The sequence below is a fragment of the Schistocerca nitens genome, chromosome 8 (genome assembly GCF_023898315.1).
Source record: "Schistocerca nitens isolate TAMUIC-IGC-003100 chromosome 8, iqSchNite1.1, whole genome shotgun sequence".
Lineage (NCBI taxonomy): Eukaryota > Metazoa > Arthropoda > Insecta > Orthoptera > Acrididae > Schistocerca > Schistocerca nitens.
Window position 1 is genome coordinate 402,997,731 of NC_064621.1, and position 23,086 is coordinate 403,020,816.

The following is a 23,086-nucleotide window of genomic DNA, read 5'->3' on the forward strand; positions in this document are numbered from 1 at the left end:
CAAACAGCCGCCATTACACTATATATCGAGAGAAATGAGGCAGCGGCGACGTACTCTTATACAGGCCTGGAAATGGCCGATGGTTCTCTGACCACTTTACACAATGACACTGTACTTGCTTTCGGTCACCACCACCGCAGTTTGTAAGTGGATTATCAACTGGACAGACTTGCGTCAAGAAATGCTAGTGGTCGAGCATCCTACTGTAGTTGACGGCCTTAGGGCTTATATCACCACAGAACATCTGGACACTGACTTATAGTGTAGTGCGTTAAACAAATCTCCTGGACTGGATGGAGTCCCTCTGATGGGATCGACGTGGGTAATCGACGTTGGTACTCCTACCGAGTTCATAGAGGACATCACGATATCCCTTCCAAAACAAAGTGGTGGTCGCAGACCACATGCTTGACACTATAGAATGGAGACTACAAAATCTTCACATGTGTCCTTCGTGCCTGCCATCAAATGGCGGTAAAGGGCAAAATACACTCAGATCAAATATGACTAGGTGATAAGAGCAAGTGGCGTACAGGGATGTCACAGGACTGATGTCAGCATGTAGATTACGAGGAGCCTTGGTGGCAGTGGATTTGAATCACACCTTCAATCGAATGGACCATGTGCTTCTAAGCGCGGTCTTGGAACGGATAGGAATACCCCTTACGTTTGTGGACACGATGGTGTGGTTCATTCAGGGCAGGCACTCGAGAGTCTTGGTGAATGGTGCTATCTCAGAAACCATCATGATCCAGCTCTCAATGCGACAAGGTTGCCCCTTTTCGGCCATCCTAGTTGTAGTCGCTCTTGACCCTGCACTCCGACGGTGCCATGAACACATCTTTACAATGCCGCGCATACGCCGACGACTTCATTCTTTTGGTAAAATCAAGAAAAGAAATCCAGACGACGATGGGATGGCTCCAGCAGTATGGAACTGTGGTGCTTGGTGTCACTAACGTATCAAAGAAGCGATGTATCGAAGTAGGTCAGGTTGCTGCCAACTGGGACAGCAGTGCCTATTACCCAAATCCCCATTGTCAAGTGTTTGGGAGGTCTTTCATGAAAACATACGACGTACAGCTGCGGATAATTATCGATGGTTACTGCGACAAAAGTACGACAACACGCACTGCATGCAACAGATATGTTCGAACGCGCACCTTTTATCAACGTCTATTCGGCATCAAATATAAGACACTTGGCGTACATCTGTTGCCCACCACGATCGTGTCAAGGCTACAGTGGGCCTTAGGACATTTAGCGAGTGCTGTCATCTTTAAAATACCTTCACGCTGTCACCAAGTGGAGGAGGCATCGGACTCGTAAACGTGAGAAAAAGGGCGCATGCGATATTTCTTAGTACGATGGAATGCTTTTGGTGATCCGAGCACAGCCGGCCGGTGTGGCCGTGCGGTTCTCGGCGCTTCAGTCTGGACCCGCGTGACCGCTACGGTCGTAGGTTCGAATCCTGCCTCGGGCATGGATGTGTGTGATGTCCTTAGGTTAGTTATGTTTAATTAGTTCTAAGTTCTAGGCGACTGATGACCGCAGAAGTTAAGTCGCATAGTGCTCAGAGCCATTTGAAACATTTGAATCGAGCACTTAACCTTAAAGGGCGCTGTGATCAACGAAGTGGCACCCCATTCACTCCGCCCGCCACATCATGACACCACTCGCACACCTTTGGAACTTATTCGTCGATAACAGTTACGTTCAGGACAGTTTGCAGCAGACCAGGTTGTCCTAAACGAAAGACATATGGTTGAACTAAAGTATCCGGCGATACTGTGCCAGAGAATACGGAGAGCGGTACATCTTCCCTCTCTCCCTACAGAGGTACGTGCGTTGTGGTATGCAGTGGTGAACGGCAAATTCCCAAACCGTCAACGACAGCACTCTGTTCACGCCGCGGTCTTCTAATGCGACGAGCATCGTTTTGTTTGTGGGAAGGCAACCGACTGTTGGCCTCTCACGAAGGATATCCTGGCCCTTTTATTGCGTACGACGCACACAGCGCTCAAAGCTGACGACTTACTGTTTCCAGACAAAGTATACTATCACATCGCCAGGACAAACGCCGTAAACTGGATGAAGGCGGATGGAGACGCATTATCTGTATCTGGTATATACTGCCAGAGAAACACATGACTTTGTGATGACACGTGAAATATAGATCATGTTTTTCCAAATATTCTTGGATTTACCATTCACAGACCCTCCGACTAGCTGTTGTGTTCCGGGTGCGAGAAGTGAAATGAGCAGACAGGTCAAGATTCAGGGACTTAAGTTCATGCCTGAAGTATTCAGGTAGCTATACATCGTTTTCCAGTTAGCGAGAAGCCGACTTGGATACACATCAACTGAGACGTTGCAATGTCACGTTTTTCTAATGTTAGTTCTTTAAATGTAGACGGCGTTGGGAGCCATTTTACGTTTGGATGTGTTGAATGAGATCTTCAGATTCTGTAGGTTGTGTTCTGCACATATAGAAGGCAAATAATTAATTAGCAAAAAAAATAAAAAATATTAAAATGAAAAGAAAAACACGGTGTCATCCCTTGGACCACATCCCCTGGAACGGGAGGGAGGAGACATTATGGTCAGGCCTCGGGTTGCGACTCCTGCCAACACCGCCTCCGCCAATCCACGATCTCTTCCCTTAAGATCTCGGAAAGGAAGCACCCCGCTCTCAACTTTTGATTACAAAATCGTCAGCAATTGCGACCGAGCTCTTCTGGCATAAAAAGTCACCATCAGACTTCCTAGCGCCTTGCAAGAAGGGCAGAGAAGTGGACAGATGTTCAGAGCACTCTCTTGCTCTTGGGGTGGGAAACTGCCCTCATAAGGTCGACTAATCAGCAAAGATCAACGTCATGAGTACGCAGAAGGCAATGAAAGCCCATGCATTAAGACACATAATGTGTGTCCACAGGAAAAGTGGCCTGTAACTGAAAAAGGGCCTTGATGATCTCTCCATTGGCAAAACATTCCAGCTTAGTCCCCCATTCAGATCACCAGGAGGGTTCTGCCAAAGGGGAGGTGACCATAACAAAAAGATTGAATAACCATAGAAGCTATAGTATTGTAAGTGTCTGGGCCTGGAATGTCAGAAGTTTGAACGTGGTAGGGAAGGCAGAAAATCTGCGAATAGGAATGCTAATGATCTATCTAGATATAGTGAGGATTGGTGAAGTGAAATGGAAAGAAGACAAGGATAGCTTGTCGGATGAGTATAGGGTAACATTAACAGCAGCAGAAAATTGTATAACGGGAGTTGGATTCATTATGAATAGGAAGGTACGGCAGATAGTGAGTTACTGTGAATAGTTAAATTATAGGTTTATTCTCATCAGAATAGACAACAATCCAACACCACAGCAATAGTTCAGGTATAAATGCCAACGTCGCAAGCAGAAGACGAAGACGTAGAAAAAGTATATTCGGATACTGAAAGGGTAATTCAGTACGTAAAGGGAGAAGAAAATCTAACAGTGAAGCGGTATCGAAATGCGATTGAGGGGGAAGGAGTAGAAGAAAGGGTTACAGGAGAATATGGGTTTGGTCCTAGGAATGAGAGTGGAGAGAATACTAGGATTCTGCATTAAATTTCAGCTAGTAACAGCGAGTACTGTGTTTGAGAATCACAAGAGGAGCAGGTGTACTTGGAAAAGGCCGGGAGATAAGGGAAGATTTCAGGTAGATTACGGTATGGTCAGACAGACATTCCGATATCAGATACTGGTTTGTAAGACGTAATCGGCAGCAGATATAAACTCAGATCACAACTTAGCAGTGATGTAGAGTAGGCTGAAGCTTAAGAGAATAATCAGGAAGAATCAAAGCGTAAAGAATTGAGATATGGAAGTACTAAGGAATGAAGGGATACGCTTGAAGCTCTCGAGCTCTCTGGGGCTGTAGATACTGCGATAAGAAATAGAATAGTACCCTGTTCAGATGAAGGGGAATGGACGTTCCTAAAAAGGGATGTTACAGAAGTCGGGAAGAAAAACATAGGTATAAAGAAGGTAATTGTGAAGAAACCGTGGGTAAGAGAAGAAGTACTTCAATTGATCGATGAAAGGAGGAATACAAAAACACAAGTCACTTGGAAATAAATATTACGTGCAGGGAAGCTAAGGCGAAACAGCTGCATGAAAAATGTAAAGAAATCGAAGAAGAAATGATTTTCGGAAGAACTGACTCAACATACAGAAAAGTCAAAACAACCTTCGGTGAAATAAGAAGCAAGCGTAAGATAATTAAGAATGCGATGGGCATTCCACAGTTAAATGCAGAGGAGAGAGCGGATAGGTGAAAAGAGTATATTGAAGGTCTCTATGAGGACAAGACTTCTCTGATGACGTGATGGAGAAAGAATCAGGAAACTAGATAGAAGACATAGGGGATCCAGTATTAGCAACAGAATTTAAAAGAACTTTGGAAGTAGGAGTAAGTACCATTCCATCAGAATTTCTAAAGGCATTGGTGAAATCAGAAACAAAACGATTAATCATGTTGGTGTGTAGACTATGTGAGACTGGCGATATATTGTCGGACTCTCGGAATAGCATCATCGACACGGCCACGAAGACTACAAGAGCAGACAAATGTGAGAATTATCGCGCAATCAGCTGTACAGATCATGCATCCAAGTTACTGACAAGAATAATTTGCAGATGAATGTAAAAGAAAATTGAAGATGTGTTAGCCGATGATCAGTTTGTCTTTAAGGAAGATAAAGACTCCAGAGAGGCAATTCTGACGTTGCAGTTGATAATGGAAGCAAAACTAAAGAAGAATGAAGACACGTTTGTCGATATGGAAAAAGCGTTCGGCAATGTCAGATTGTCCGACATTCTCAGAAAAATAGCGGTAAGTTGTAGGGAAAAGCGGGTAATGTACAATATACACAAGAGCCAAGAGGGAACAGTAGGTGTGGACAACCAACAACGAAGTGTTCGGATTTAAAAGGTTGTGAGGCATCTACTGTTCAATCTATAAATCGAAAACGTATTGACTAAAATAAAAGGTCGGTTCAAGAGTGGAATTAAAAATCAAGATGAAACGATACCAATGGTAAGATTCGCTGATGATATTGTCGTTCCCAGTGAAAGTGAATAAGAATTACAGGATCTGCTGAATAGAACGAGTATTCTGATGAGTAAAGAATATGGGCTGAAGGAAAATGGAAGACAGACAAAAGTAATGGGAAGTAGCACAGGTGAAAACAGCGAGAAACTGAAAATCAGGACGAAGTAAGTGAAGTTAAAGAATGTCTGCTCTCTAGGCAGCAAAATACCTCATGACGGACGGAGCGAGGAGGATATAAAAGCAGACAAGCACTGACAAAAAGGGCATTGCTGGTTTCTACTCGCCATGTCGCAAAGGTAAATATCTAATGATCATGTTGAACTCTCAATTATTTTGAGATGTTGAATGTTTCATGTTTCGTGACCACGAAACAGTCTCTGTTTTCACGTATCTTTGATGACTATTTAGTTTGAGGATATCACTACCATTATCGCAACGCTCTCAACATAAATTTACAGCATTTTATAGTCTATTTTCTGTCTGTATTTTAACTTAAGATTAATGGACCACTTCTCATATATTTGATATACCCTATCTTGGTTAAACATTATTCCACAGAATTCTCTAAGCACGTCCGCCAATACCTGAATGATGCCATACTACGACGTTGGATTGGAAGAGGAGAAGCAGCAGGTGAACTAACTCGCCGGTGGACTCCCACGTCTCCAGACCTCACAATTTGTGAAGTTTATCTGTGTGGTTACGTAAAACATTTTTTATTCCCCTATATTCCTGACACTCAATAAAATCTGGGACGTTGAATTACTGAAGCTGTGAATTCGATAACGAGAGACCAGCTGTTTCTTTGTCGCGTAACACATGGTGCTCACATGGAATGCATAAAAATTTGAACTTTTCTCTTTCCGGAACGTTGGAATTTTTTTCTATTTTTTTGTAGCTGGAAAGCAATAAATGTTTGAAATCTGTTCCTTTTTTTTGAATAGCCCTGGGTTAGTGAATTGTATTGCGATAGTATGTTTGGCCAGGATATTATTTAAAATAACCAAAAAATGTTCAACTTGTTATCCAGCCCTTCTACTAGGGCCTGTTAATTTTGTCCTCTCATTAATTAACGGCCTTGTTAGGTAGTATCCCCCTTGTTATCCAAGTACTCATTTAACTTTTGTTTTGTGTACACATACATTTTATTAACTCGTAATTCTAGCCAATGCATAGCTTATTTGTCTGTAGGATTTTGTTTGCAGAGAATTAGCTGCGGGACATAATAAGAGCCGTGTGCGGCTCAACCCTACGACTACAACGAGTTATTCATTTCAAACAGAGCCCTGCATAGCCCAAGTACCTAAAGTGCAAGTAAGCAGAGGCGAACAACGAACTGATTTGCTAGTATGGGATGCTCTTTAGAAGAGCAACTATTCTAGCAGTAAACATTAGGTACAGGTGCAAATTGGAGTACCGTTTCAATATATGTCGAGCCAGAAACACTGAACTGTACTAATACGCAAAAAAAATGTTTGAGCTCCTAACTTCAATGTTGGACCAATAGAGCTATAAACTTCAGTAGTTAGTGAAACATAAACAAATGTTTAGGCACTGTATTACCCATCCATCTGCCTTACTTAATCGCAAGTTATCCAGTGTTTTGTCATACATAATTCCAACAAGGAATTCCTCATGGATTCATCATCGATATTCTACTTCCCTCAAGACCTTCTCCCCGTAGAAGCCTTCGGTGGATTTCTCCCACCTACTTGTTGTCTCTCTCTCTGTCTCTCTCCCTCTCTCTCTGCTGGCCGTTGTGGCCGAGAGGTTCTAGGCGCTTCAGTCTGGAGCCGCGCGACCACTACGGTCGCAGGTTCGAAACCTGCCTCGGACATGAATGTGTGTGATATCCTTAGGTTACTTAGGTTTAAGAAGTTCGAAGTTCTAGAGGACTGCGACCTCAGATGTTGTAGTGCTCAGAGCCATTGAACCTCTCTCTCTCTCTCTCTCGGTCCGAAGCTTTCGACATTGGAGATCCCTTTGCATTATTAGTGTTTCCATACTTGTCTTCAGTTTCAGAGGTTCGTATTTTCACTTTTCTATGCACTGAATGAGTCCTTCTGACGTCCATTTCTTTTTCCATTTCTTTTCCTTCAGCCGTTTAGTCTTAGCTTCCCTGCACTTCCTATTTATTTATTTCCTGAGCCACTTATGTTGCTACTTCCCTGACTTTTCGACAGTCATGTCAAATGTTTCCTTTGTTACCCAATGTTTCTTTGCCGTTACCTTTCTTGCACCCATTTTTGTCAGTTCTTCTCCAAATATTGCCCTTTTAGGAGAAGTCCATTACTCTTCAAATGAGCTGCCTACTGTTACGTTCATTATCACAATATCCGCAGCCTTAGAGAAGTTCAAATGCATCTTATCATTCGTCAATACTTCGATATGGTTCCCACACAGATTCTTTCGAAAATGTTTTTTAAGCTTCGGACTGGTCTTAACCGTAGCCAAAACGTGATCTGCTCCCAGGTACGCCTTAAAATCTTATATCTGATTTTGGTATATTTGCCCACCTGGTGTATTAAGCTGGAATGTTCCCGAGTTTCCTCTTATTTTCCCCTACGCCTCTTCTTCTTGTGATTCTTGAAGAGAGTATTAGTAACAAACATCTGGAATTTATTGCAGAACGCAGTCGATCATTCTCCTCTCTCATTCCTACTACCAGACACAGTTACCGACTTGACTATTGTGGTGGTTAGTGTTTAATGTCCCGTCGACAACGAGGTCATTAGGGACGGAGCGCAAGCTCGGGTTAGGGAAGGATTGGGAAGGAAATCGGTCGTGCCCTTTCAAAGGAACCATCCCGGCATTTGCCTGAAACGATTTAGGGAAATCACGGAAAACCTAAATCAGGATGGCTGGAGACGGGATTGAACCGTCGTCCTCCCGAATGCGAGTCCAGTGTGCTAACCACTGCGCCACCTCGCTCGGTATTGTTCGTAACTGGTCCTCGTACTACCACTCTCCCACCGCTATGATCATTAAGGTATTGTTTCCCTATACATACTGACTTATCTACACTGAGGTAGCAAAGATCATGGTCTACACAGATGGCGGTAGTATCGCGTACACAAGGTACGAAGTGGCAGTGCATTGCGGAGATATCATTTGTACGTATGTGATTCATGTGAAAAGGTTTCCGACGTGATTAGGGCAGCACTATGGGGATTAACACACCTTCAACATGGTATGGTAGTTGTTCTATAGCATGGGACAGTCCATTTTGGAAATCATTGTGGCATCTCAAGAATGTGCCAAAAACACCGCTTTATAGGTATTTTCTCCGACCGCGGACAACGCAGTGACTTACGGCCTCCATTAACAATCGGGACCAGCGGTGTATGTGTACAGCTGTCAGTGCTAACAGACAAGTAACACTGCCTAAAATAGCCGCAGAAACTTACCCATTAGGACAGTGCGGCGAAATTTTACGTTAATGAGCTGTGGCGGCAGACGACAGAAGCGCATGTCTTTGCTAGCAGCACGACATCGCCTGCGGCGCCTCACCTGAACTAGTGACCATATCGGTCTGATCCTAGACGACTTGAAAACCAAGGTCTTGTCAGATTAGTCCAGATATCAGCTGGTCTCCTAAAGCCATGGACCCAAGTTGTCAACAAGGCACTGTGCGTGGCGGCTCCATAATGGTGTGGGCAGAGTTTACATAGAATTGGCTAGGTCCTCTGATCCAATTGAACCATTCATGGAAAAATTTATGTCCGGCTACTTGGGTACCATTTTCTACCATTCGTGGACTTCATGTCCCCATGAACGATTGAATTATCATGGAGGGCAATGCGCCATGTCAATAGCATGTAAAGTGATCGTGATTCGTTTGAAATCATTCTGGACGGTTATTGCGAAAGACATGGCCACCGAGATCGCCCGTCATGAATCCCATTTAACGTTTACGGGACCTAATCGATAGGTTAGTTCCTGCAAAAAATCTTGCACCGTCAACACTGTCGCAGTTGTGGACGTCTGTACATGCAGGATGGCTCATTATCTCTGCAAGGGACTTCAAAAGACTTGTCGAGTGCGTATCACGTCGAGTTGCTGCAGTATGCAGAACAAAATGAGGTCTAGCACGGTATTGTCCTCATACGCATTCTCTACGTCGGAATGTATACCTGATTGCTTGTTGTTTGCTGCTGACTCTGATGTTAACTACTCCATCACTGGAAAGTTCACGCTAACCTCTCTTTGCCTTCCTTTCCTTTTCATAACAAATCCTACTCTAGTAATACAATATTTCCTGATGTTAATATTACCTGATATTGTCCGCCCCAGATAGCTGAGTGGTCAACGCGGCATAATGTGAATCCTAAGGGTCCGGGTTCGATTCCCGGCTCGATGGGAGATTTTCTCCGCTCAGGGACTGAGTGTTGTGTTGTCCTAATCATCATCATTTCATCCCCATCGATACGCAAGTCACCTAAGTGGCGTCAAATCGAAAGACTTGCACCCGGCGAACGGTTTACCCGACAGGAGGCCCTAGTCACACGACATTTACATCTTTTTTTTTACCTGATATGCATTTCACTGGAAGTACCTATCATGTTTCTATTTCAATTGACTGACCCACAGTAAATTGAGCCATTGCTTATCCCTTTACAGATTTTCTAGCTTCCCTACCACGTTCAAAGTTTTGATATTCCACCTTCCGACCCGCAGAAGTGACCGTTTCCTAAGTTAGTGAACATTTTTCTCATTAACCCCCTCTTATTTTCAGTCTCATCATCGGAGATCTTAATTGGAATATTGCAACACTCGAGAAATCATCATGACCCGTATTTAAACTAAAAGCCACAATCCCAGTTGGTACACATTATGTTTCTTTAGTTTTGTGGACTTCTTTTGAATCCTCATGCTGTTGATGACTGCTGATTATTCCGTCATTTGGGAGCAATACCACACCTTAAGTGCATTAATGGGCCCCAAAGCTCTGTCTGCCTTTCAGCGAACTTCGACATTGTCATTGAGACAAGGAGGATGACTCCCTGCACGAAAAGTCTTCGACCGCCATGGATGATGATTTTAGTTCCAAATTTAAGCAGCGGACGGGTAGGAAGAATGTATTTGGGATGTTTTGATTACTAGTTAAAGACGCTACCACTAAACCTCGAGCTCAAACCGTCGAAATATCTTCTGGAGGGTGCGTTGACTGCTGTGTTCCACAATTTGCTGCAAACTGAGACTTTACCTATCGGATTAAGAATGGGTGACTTAGCAGGCCAGTGGAGGTACGATAGGTTTCCGGGTTTTGTCCGCACCACGCGCTTGTGGAGTTCTGTGAAGATGGTCATTCTTATCTAGGAAAACGGGTGTGTCTGCAGATAATCACGATAGAAGATATAGAATAAAATTTCTCACTTGATCGTAGAGAATGTTGAAATTTTGATGCTTCATTTCATATTCTACCTAGATTTAATGAGAAGACTCAGATCACGATACGAAAAACGGGGCCAAACCAACTTGGAGGCACCTCCAGTCTGAACCACACCCTCCAGCCTCTGATCGAGCCTCATTGGACGAGTGCATCCGACGTCTTTAATCACATGAAAAGAGACGGAATAGTGACTCGTCGGACCACACTAGTCAGCTGCTGTCCAGTTTCGAAGTTGTTTGGCCCAATGAGGAAGTTCAGCTTAATGTACCACTGTGAAAAACGCCATTTTACGAGGTACTTTATTCCATACTTTCATCAAAAGCAGTTAACTCTGTAATATTCGCTCCGAAAGTGAAAGAGGGCCAGCAGTCATTGAAAACAGCAAGTTCCATCGAGTTTCAAACAGATCGTCTTTGATAGTGTGTGACACTTTCCTCTGGCGCCTGTCCATTTGGAGCTTTTTGCGGCCACTCTTCCGATGCCGTTTTACATGACAGCATGTTGTACACCTTCCATATTCCTCGTTGTTACAGCAAAATGGACAGCTCAGTTTGCCTACACTAGGCTTGTCCGTCCTCTTTTAGAATACTGCTGCGCAGTGTGGGATCCTTACCAGATATGACTGACGGAGTACATCGAAAAAGTTCAGAGAACGGCAGCACGTTTTACATTATCGCGAAATATGGGAGAGGGTGTTACTGAAATGATACAGGATTTGGGCTGGACATTATTAAAACAAATGCATTTTTCGTTGCGACGGAATCTTCTCACGAAATTCCAATCACCAACTTTCTCCTCAGAATGCGAAAATAATATGTTGACATCGACCTACATATGGAGGAACGATTACCACTATAAAATAAGGGAAATTAGAGCTCGTACGGAAAGATATCAGTGTTCGTTCTCTCCGCATAGTATACGAGATTTAAATAATAAAGAATTATGAAGGTGGTTCGATGAACCCACTGCCAGGCACTTAAATGTGATCTGCAGGGTATCCATGTAGATGTAGATGTAAATGTAGATGGACAGATCAGTACAAATCATCTCCTTTTTGCTATTCTAGAACACATCATCTCCTTTTTGCTGTTCTAGAACTTCTCGTCGTCGACACCTCTTGGGTAGTAAAATCGACTAGCAACTTATACAACATTTCCATGAGCCATGTTCTGTTGTAATGGGGCTCGGATCACCGCCTGATACCATTCTACACCAACTACAGCGCTGCGAAGCGACCAGTGACATCATTTGGAGGGACATGACTGTTTCTTGATGCGTTCGGTTTGTATATACATCTGCTAGTACATTTGTCTACATCTCAATGCTTGCGTTATACAAGTCTATCGTAGTAGTAATATCTGGCTTTGTTAATGTAATAATAGTTGTTTATGCCATTTTTTTCATTATTTGTAATATATATATATATATATATATATATATATATATATATATATATATATATATATATATATATATATATATATATATATATTAGAGCACAAATAATTGTTCCAACCTGCACTGATAGGGTTAACCATAAGACTGAACAATTTAATTACCGTAACTGTAAGTTACATTTCTGTTTCACAATACATTCAGGCACAATCTAATGTAAGTGACGCATTATGTGCCACACCACCTGAACTGTTTATGTCACTAACACAAGAGGACTACAGCAGCCCTTCTCAGATTAATGACACCTAAAATGATCTAAATGAGATCTAAAATGATCCATCTCGACAGCCAGCAGACGATCTTTCTGCCTCTGAGTTAGTTCCCACAACTCTGCACCATATGTTGTGATACTTTGAAAAATTGTGTGGTAGATGGTATGTTTTGTTCTGCGCGGTATGTTTTTGTTTCAGAGAATACCATTTAGTTGTTTTATGGCTTGCTTGCCCTGGCCAATGATTTTACCCCCAAATAAACAGTTGCATGTGCATCTACACTCTTTGTTTGACTTCACTGCTCTTACCTCTTAACATATCTATGTAATAAGGAGTCGAGTACTTACAAATAGGGTGTAATATAGACGCCGTCATTGCTATTTATTAAGGTTTCAACACTCCGATGGTCACAAACAAATACGAAAAGCACAGTTGTTCCAGTTTCATGAAGTTTATCTATGATTTATTTAGGAATTAATTATAGAGAATGTGACACTGCATTTCCTACAGTTACAACATATCGTGTATTTACTATATTTAGGGGACTGAAAATGGCATAATATAACATCGTAATCGACTGATAATAAATCGAGAAGTAGATCTCAAGATGCTATCGTTTTTTCTCCTTCTTTTAGTGCCTACTCGTACCATATGTTGATGACTGTATCAGATTTTGTTGTTCGAAAATGTTCCTTGCTCGTGTGTCGAGTCATATCCGTAAATATCCGAGTCAATATCTTCCTCTTCTTCTTCCTCATTCTCTTCTAACTGCTATCTTTCTTTCAATAGTGTTCTGCAGCAGTTCATACCTCATTCCACTCCTCATCATAAGACCGAGGAGCTATTGTCTTCTCCATGTTACTGTATTTAGAACTTCTTTTCCTGTCTTCATTTTGTGCAGAATGTCGTAGTCAGTAATTTTATCCTTCCATGGAGCTTTAGCCATCTCGTGTATAGCCATACTTAAAATGCTTCAATTCGTTTGTCAGTGGTCTCGTTCAAATCCAGGATTCAGCTCCAAAGAATATGATAGAAATAATGTACCAATGTAGCATTTTTAATTTTGTTTTGACTGAGAGGTGACGGTTCTTGAATACTTCAGTCATTTTGCGGGGTGCTATTCTGGCGTTTTCAATACGGATTTAAATTTTTTACTTGCTATCCCCTTGGTTGTTAATGTTATTTTTTTAATATGTGTGTCGCTTCATTTCCTCAACAAGCTTACCAATAACATTTATGTGACAGTTTGGTATGTCTTTCTTACTCGTGACTGTCAATCATGATTCATTCATATTGATTTCTTGACGACAACATTCACCACTTTGTAGATTATTTTGTGAATAATTGTTAAAAACTTTCTCTGCAGGTTGTCTGAAGTCACTACGTATTTATCCCATCGTTTTCTGGTAAGTTTGAAGCTATTTTTGTGGCATGATACTCAAATTATAATTTTTATTGAATCGCTTTGCCAACAATTTCTAACAGCTTTCTCAGTTCAGAGTGTGTCCACCTATTTTGGCATCTTTCATTGCTCTTTCTGCTGATCTCGCTTCTCCTGCAATAATACCTTGTCGTGTTTTCCCAGTGAGTTCAGGTGGATCTGGACGATCGTTATGAAAAGGATCGACCACATAGTTCATGCAACCATGTATTCTTTTGTTTTTGTCGTTGATCGGCTTACCATCATCATTTACTAAGGTGGGTGACAGTATTGATACAAAATCAAAATCATTTCTTTTGTTTTCTTATGGACATTAAAGTTGTCATACTCGTATTTACATCAAAAAGTTTCAAACTCTGAGAAGTTTTGTTTCAGTTCTTCTTTTGCTTCTTTGTTTTCCCCGTTGATCTGTATTCACCTGGGTTTGCCTTGCAGCTTCTTCTTAGATTCATTACTTGTAATATTTCGTCAATCATTCATGACTTTGTTTTTCTTGTTACAAGCTGAAACATTTCTTCTGTGATGGTTCTGAATCTTTCATATAAATTCGCAATCATTTTACTACCTTCAAAACGTCAGAAGGTATTCTGACAATTTCGTTCCATTGTTTTCAGGCTGTCATATTAAAACCAATAACCCGAGAATTGCTGAACAACAAACAAATATCAACTGTTTTGAACGTTGACAGATGGTACTTGTCTCAGAAGGTGTGGGGGCAGTGTAAGGATACAGCTTCTTTCATCTATCAATTAGCACTATCTGTGTTCGAGGTCTCTTCGTTTGATGATTAATAGACGAGACTTCTATTTCAGTTTCAGTGGAAATTTTGCGCGATTTAATGTGCTAATGTAGCACCAACGAGATGGGATGTTCGAGGTCGGAAGCGCGGTGTCCTAGAGTTGCTGGCGGCGTTTGTATTTGTGACTGCAATCACCTCCTGATTGGCGGTGGAAATTACTTTTCATCAGTGCGCAGCGGCGGCAACGGCGGAAGCGCCGGTTTGCGGCACAATGGCGGCTCACATCACCAGCAATTAAGCAGAGTGAGCCTTTATGTGGCCGTAGCCGCCGCCCCCGCCGCCCCCACCGCCCCCGCGACCTCACCAGCAGGGCGGCGCTCTGGAAGTGCGACCCGCCGTGGCACCGCGGCAGCCGCTTTATCTGACTAGCAGGGCGCGGGCAAAAATAATTAAACTTTCCGCTGCTCGCTTGCGCTCTCAAAAGGTCCCGAAAATTTATTTGGACGTCATGGATTGAATGGTCAAGTTGCTCTCGCTTGACGACGTGGCTCGATTAAAAAAGATATGTGCATTACTATGATGAAAATGCACTGTCGAAGAATCACTACACAGAAAACAGACTGGCGGTAGTTCCGCTGTTTAACTGACATCCTGGGCCCCTGGGCTGAGATGAACTCTGAAATGTGTCCTCTTTCGAGTGCTGGAGAGATTCAGTCAACTGACCAATGGGAGGATCATCAGCTGGTAGATTGAGAGACCACACATAGTATACTGAATCACCCGATCAAGGGATCTGGATAATACTGTTTATATGTCTGCTGAGGTGCCAGGCTGTTACCAGACGGACCTAGAGTCCACAACGGAATCCCAATTGGGCCTCGTCGCTTGCTGTATGACAATACTCATGGAACAGCACTGAATTATCAAATCCCTAGAGTACAGCCAGGTAACAGTAACAGGTTTCTCGAGCAGGAAGAGATGTGCGATGATGGTTTCCACAAACGGTTTCAGAGGCTCCTCATCACACAGTGAGACAACAGTGCAAACACAAATATCCCATGGGGAAATTAAGGAAGCGAGTACAGACTAGAATAATCGTCACAAATATCCCATGGGGAAATTAAGGAAGCGAGTACAGACTAGAATAATCGTTTGATGAGTCGGGTGACGAGATGGCTTTGAGTTTAACAGAGCCCGCTTGGCCAATCAAACCGCCAGATAATGCCCAACTTTGCTTCATGACAATGGGCATTTTCTGGCACAATTTTATTTGTAGTAGTGGCATGCTAAAGCATTCTCGACAGAAACTCGTACAATGCAGTTTCATAAATCTTGTCGTCACAATTGACTGGAAGAAACATGTAATAACTACTGTGGTGGTCAATTAAAATTTGCGCCTTTCATATAACCGCCATTTTCTAAGTTTCCTTTGTGACTACTACACAATCCCTCGGCAGACTGCACTGTGGTTGCCCGACCCCTAGTTTCCTAGATGACAGTTTTTTTCAGGCAGTATAAGATTTGTGGTGGAGTTAAGAAGTTACTCGTAGTAGGTGGTGAAGAGAAATCACAACATCACGTTTGGTGGTATATCCATTGGAGTGAACACCAAGAACCAGGAGACTTTCGATTATCCTGTTTCTGTCATCTGACTGATTTTATGTGATTCATCACGAAATCCTCTCGTGTCCCAACATCTTCATCTTAGGGTGGCACTTACATTCAACGTCCTCAATTATTTGTTGCATATATTCTCTGTTCCTCAACTGTAATTCCATCCGTAGCGTCCTCAAGTGCTACGGAAGTAGTTCCCTGACGTCTTCACACTTCTTCATATCAGTGTTCTCCATACGTTCCTTTACACCCCGATTCTGCGGAAAACCTCTTCATTTCTTATCTCACCAATCACCTAATCTTTAATATCGTTCTACAGAATCATACTTTAAACGGGTCGATTCTCACCAGTCACCCAAATGTTAATATCGTTCTACTACTTCAGCATACCCCAAACGCATCGATTTTCTTCTCTTCCAAATTTTTCTTATTCCATGATTCACTTCACACAATGTTGTGCTCCAAACAAACGTACATTCACAGAAATGTCTTCCTGATGTTAAGCAGGCATGGCATCTTCAGTTGCTCTAGACTGATTTTCGTGTCCTCCTTGTTTCACCTATCTTTTATTATTTCACTTTCGAGAAAGCAGAACTGCATTTCCTCGTTTATTTTGAGGACCAAAATTTTCATGTTAAATTTAGCACTAATATCATCATGCAAATTCTTATTACACACTTTTTTCTCTGGTTTAGTTAATCAATATTCTGTACTCAGACTATTCCTTTCATTCAGCTTTTCAGTCTCATCATCGGATCTTATCACTGATACCCTTTCATCCCTATTTTTCTTTCCACTCCTTAAGTTTTCTTTTATCTTCATCACTGCTCCTCCTAAGTACTGATTGAACAGTAGAGGTGAACGACTGAGTCTTTGTCTTGCACCTGTTCTAATCCGAATTACTTCTTCTGTCTTTTACAGTCTTATTGTTACTTATTGGTTTTTATACACACCGTGTATTTCCATCTCCCACACACGTAAAAGGATTGGGGCCGATTCGCTCAGCGGACGAGTCGGTAGACTGGTCTGCCTATGTATGGGAGCCTGAATATTGCAGCCCCTATGTCTCCCAAATCGACTGAATCGTAGTATCACTTCATCAAACAGTCCATCCCCTCCAATTGTTTTCACCGTACTCCATACACCTATTTCCTTAATCCTGTACCACAAATTCGTTATGAAATCTTAAAGGTGATGGCGTTTCTTTTTATTTCACCCACAATTTGTTTTGACTTTCCAGGACGCTGAATTTGTCCTATGACGAACATTTCTTTTTCTATATCTTAACTTTTCCCTTAAAAACTTGAAGTTCCCTGCACTTCCTACTTATTCCATTCTCAACCGACTCACAATGCTATATTCGTTTTCTTTTCCTCACAATTTTGTATTTTGTATTTATTCAGTTATCCAAGACTTCCTCGAAGCTACTTTATTTGTCCCATATCCATCCTTGAACTTCGGTATTTGTTCTTCTAGAGATGTCCAATCCTCTTCAAGTGAGCTGTTTACTGTGGTACTCATTATCGTAGTAACTACAGCCTCAGTAAGCTTCAAGCGCACACCATTTTCTTCCAGCACTTCAATATGTCACTTCTTTTTATATTGTTTGAAGTTGAAACAACTCTTCATCTTCAGTTAATTGAGATCAGAGTCTGTATGCGTAGCTGGTATATCTTGCAATACAGTATCACACTACAAAATTACTGTTTTAGCACAACGTAATCCAGGTGGAATCTTCCGTGTCTGCAGTTTGTTTCCAAGTATAGCTCCGCTTGTACCTTTGGACTGTAAATTCTCTACTTCTTATAAGTTTAAAATTATTGCATCTCTCAATTAGTCTTTCTCATGTTACATTCCTAATACAGTGTACAGTGTCTTTTAGTTACATGCCGGGGCATGCCAGGGCATTCTCTTTTTGGGAACAACTGCACAAAATATGAACACAATTTTCAAACTCCAGAAAAGAGCCATAAGAACTATAACCAAAAATATTAGTCCATCTCATTGAAAAGATCTGTTCAAAATACTGGGAATTTTGACTGCACCATGTGAATACATTTTCCAGTCAGTTGTACACATCAAAAAAGAACATAGGTAATTAAGTTCCATGACCATGGAACTTACATTTACCAAGAAAAAATAAACATAAAACTCAAAACATCATTTTCTACCAAGGAATAAAACTGCACAATAAATTTACAAAAGAGATTAAATTGCAAAAATACACGTAATTAAAAAGGCAGCTAAGAAGTACCTCCTCTTATGCAATACATTTCATTCATTGAAGGATTACTTAGGTAAAACAGACTAGGGGTTTGATCAAACTGTTATACAAATAAATAATAATAATAATGAGATTAATAATAGTGATTATAAAATATCCAACATTCCGCATAACACCTTCACTTTACGTTCCTTACCCCTAAGCTATGCACTGCACAACACGATCACCTCTTCCTCTTTCTGAACTCAACATCCCACCCATTACAGAGGGATGCTGACTCAGTTTTTCTGGATAGCAAATGGGAAGTTGTGACACAGAAAATGGCCCAGAGACCATAGGTGTGTGTGTGTGTGTGTGTGTGTGTGTGTTTGTGTGTAGTGAGTGAAGTGTTACAAAACTACGTGTGTATAGTGTGTGCAGTGACTGACAGTGACATATGAGTGAACAGTGTGACATTACATTATATAATAACTTATTTGTAAGAAAGTATTATATACCAGGAGTAAATCTAATGATTGTCTTTAACTATAAGTCTGTAATTATATGTGTGTACGGATTACCTTATTTTAAATTGGTCATACTTTGACATGTCCTATATCCTTGTAAAAAGAGGTCTACAAATGAATAAAGCTACTACTACTACTACTATTACCAAGCTCATATTCTATTGCATCTTTTGCTTTATCACAACCCTCCCACCACAGTGAGTATTAGATTTGCATATTACCCTACATAATTATCAATTCAGTGTCATGATACACTTCATTTCTTCATCATCTGCAGGTGACATCGGCATGCATAACTGGCCTATTGATGTTACTAGTTTGCTGTGGAATCCGATGAGAATAATCTTATCAGTGAACTGTCCACTGTAGCTCACTCTCTGCCATTATTCGGACCTACTAGTAACGACTCATATTGACGCTATACCATTTTATACGGGTTGTCTCAGCGGCAACCGTTATCCTCTTCCATTGCACTACACTGAGCGCGACTGAAACTAAGTTGGGCCTTTCCATTTCTTTTTTTCATATTTTCCAGCTTCCCTTTCGCACTCAAACATTCAATTTTTTTACGCTCCTATCAGTAGAATTCTACCTTCCGACGGGTTATTCATATTTTCCAGCATTCCTACTGCACTCAAACTTTTAATAATCTGTGATACTTCTCCTAGAATTTCACCTTCTCATCGATTATTTGATGTAACTCTCACAGTGACGCTCCCGTTGGCAGTCTCCTCCCAGTCTCCGGAATATTTTGCAAATGGAGATAATCTTCATGACACTTTGTCAGTCACCTTTCCACCAGTCCTGTGGACACACAAGACATCTTTAATGCTGTCGTTTCGATTGCCTTGTGCTTCTTTGTACAGTTAATTGTAGCTGACCCTTACCATCCAAAGAACAAAAGGGTGCATTAGCACTCAGATTGGTCCTCCGTCCAACTAACAAGGTCATCGAAAGAAGAAGATAACTCCACTTCGACTGCCATTACAGTTGCTTATGTGATTTGTTAGCTCTGGGCGCCTGTATTTGTTTCACCCACTTTACACTGCCAACAATGGAAGTCGACAGTCGGACTCCGTGCTTGACGGCAGGATTCGGGGACATTTCTTCTTCTATTTCAAGTGCCTTTATCCTGCATTGGCGCAACGCCAGCATGGTCATTAACGGATTAGTCATGGTTAATTTGAGGTGTGGTCGGATGCCCATCCTGTTGCCATTCACCTCCTCACCTCCCCCAATCCCCCCTTCCCCCGCCCCAAGATGCCTCGACCCCTGGACGTAATATGTGCACCCCAGCTGTTGACATGTAGTGCTACTCATGTGAGAGTGTAAGTGAAGCGGGACTTTGTTACCAGCCCACTGCTTACCTTGTGGGTTGTGGCCAACCACCTAAAAACCACATCCAGGTTACGCGGAAAACCGACACTCGTCGTTACTCCGCCGGGCGGATTGTATCCGGTGCCGGCGCACCTGCCCGTTCCGGAAGCGTCGTTTTAGCACGCACAGCTTTCCAGGTGGGTGATATCATGTGATCACAGCAGAGCACACGATTAACAGCTCAGCTCGACACTCGTAGGCGTAACTTGTATGATTGAACATCACACTATGATCAAATCATTCGGTAAATGATTTAAAAATTAAAAAGTCTGAATCTGGTCATTTTGTAGCACAACACAGGGCTGTGGGATAGTTCCCCGTAATCTAAAAACGTTCTACCGAGGAAGTATATCACCAAGAAAACTGAATAATGATATAGTTCAGAGACATAATCTTGTTCGTTACGATGTCCTGTGCAGGTAATTTCATGGTTACAGAATTACGTACAGTGCCACGTGCATTCCGGAAACAGTGACTAAACTTACCTCTCAAAAAATTTTGTCATGCTATAGAAAGGGACATTTAGTACTAATAACGTGGCAGAGCTGTATACTATTTAGCTGTTTGAGTCTCTGTATCACGAATAATCATTGAATAGACAGAGGGGGTGCGGTGTTGCTGACAGTTGCTCTCAATATGACGTCACAACAAGCAGGCCTCAAAATTTACGTACGAAAATTATATAAATGTCTTGGGAGAACATAAATAAATGCTATTAGTACTGAATTGATACTCGGTATTAAATTCAAAGTGATGAAGAATATACACAATCTGGGAACAACAGTACACATAACATGAATCGAATTTCTAGTAATCACGGAAATACTTATTCTCTATACACTTCTTCGAATAAGGGACTGAACAATCTAAAATGCAGGAGGGAATGACAAAAGTGAGTGCATGATGCACAGGATTGAGTAACTATGACACGGTCCTTCAACACCTTCCATATTATTTAAAACCTCTGTGCCTCTTCAGTGCCTCACAGCTAAATACCAGATCACGTACAGAATCAAGCATCAATCCAGTACGCAAAATGCTATCAAAATAAATATGCGAATTCGAAAAATGAGGACTGAAAGTGATCAAATATTGCCTACAAACAATCACCTCACAAAAATTGAACTATCTCTCAAAATATCTTCAAAACTGCTACTCCCATCACCGAACTGCTCCAACTTCCTGGCTTCGACATATGGTATAAAATGCCAATACATACACTCTCGGCCACACGCCCTACTTGATAAAATGCTACTCACATTGGTTTAAAGCAAGCGGGACTTCCCTGAGGTCATTACAACTGTGGCCGGCCGGTATGTGGCCGAGCGGTTCTAGGCGCTACAGTCTGGAACTGCGTGACCGCTACGGTCGCAGGTTCGAATCCTGCCTCGGGCATGGATGTGTGTGTTGTTCTTAGGTTTTAAGTAGTTCTTAGTTCTAGGGGACTGATGACCACAGCTGTTAAGTCCCATAGTGCTGAGAGCCATTTGAACCATTACAACTGTGCGTCACTGAGATATAGCTCATAGTTAGTGGTCTAGTACCGATTACAGAGTATTTCACGATAAAAAAGTAAATTAAAGTAGTCTTAAAGAGTCATCCTCCAATCTTTCGATCTTTCATACCGGGCCATCTTTCAGTGGCGCTGAGGGGCTCCCGTTCCGTCAAGTGCCTCACAACCAACGGAAACCACTCCGAGAAGAACAGTTGAGAAAGGACGATTGGTACAGAGATTGGCTGTGGAACCTGAATGTAAATAAATGTAATTAAAAGGTCCTGGGTTTCTGCCGAGTACCAGCACTGCAATACCGTTACCTACAGACGAGTGTCATATTCATTATCTGACTTCATCACAAGATAATGAGTATCTCACACTATCAAAACGTCCTAGTGTCTATAGTTCGGGAATGTATTCATTCAGATATAAATGTACAATATTATGAATAAACAGGCGAAGGTAACCTGTACTATTCGATTATACTAGTGCTGGCAAATAACTGGAAACAGTAACTAATTTAAACTGCTTATTAGGTGCCGAAAGTGGTATAATAATGAAAAAAATTACGGGTAAAGTGCCTGGCTGAGATACTTGAGAGAATTGTAAGAAATGCAATTGACCCACGAAAGAAGTGCCGTACAAAACTCTTATTTGGCAGATTCTTGAGTACTGTACATCAGTCTGGAATAGTTAATAGCTGGCAATAACAGGGGTAACAGGAAAGGTAGAAAGGAGACCATCGCATATCGTAACGATCGGTGCGAGAGCGTTACGTAGATACTTAACAGCCTCGAGCTGACACAGAAGGAGAGGAGTTGTGCATCATGGACACATTTCCTACTCATATTTCTGGAGAGCACATTTCGTGATGAGAGTTATTACTCTCCGCAGATGTCTTCCGGGAAGACCACGATCACAAAATCACAGGAATAAGAGGTAATACGATAGTTATCTTCTTTGAAAGTCCGACCTGTCGCGAAATTAAAACAAAGGTTATAATCCTATGAAGCAGATGAATTGTACAGTGACTTTAGTATTCATGTCGATTGCGTCACATCGCTTTTTTCAGTTCAGAGCGCACACTGAGAACATAAAAATGCCTAGAGAAATGGTGTCTCCCGGCGAATGTGAAGAAAGTGCTTTCATTCGCTTTCTTCCTGCTGAGGGGGCTCTGCCTGATTTCATACAGCCCACATAACGCAACTGTCATGCGTATCATCGGAGTGTTGCGATGGCGCAGGAACTTTGAAGCAGGACGTACAGACGTTCGTGACGCAGGTGGTCAGGGAATGAAGCAAATGTTAGTCGACGCTATAGTACAGCAAATGGATCAGACAATTCGAAAATATCGTCTACGAAGGGAAATTCAGATTAAGCGCAGAGTAGTGTGGTAATGTACTGTCCGTTTTCACGGTCCATGTCCATGAAAACAAAATACCGCTAAAAGACGGCATGTATATGACATACGTCTCTTGGCGGTGTTGTGTTTTCACGGACAACGAATATTGGGTAACAAGATTCCGAGTTTTTCCGC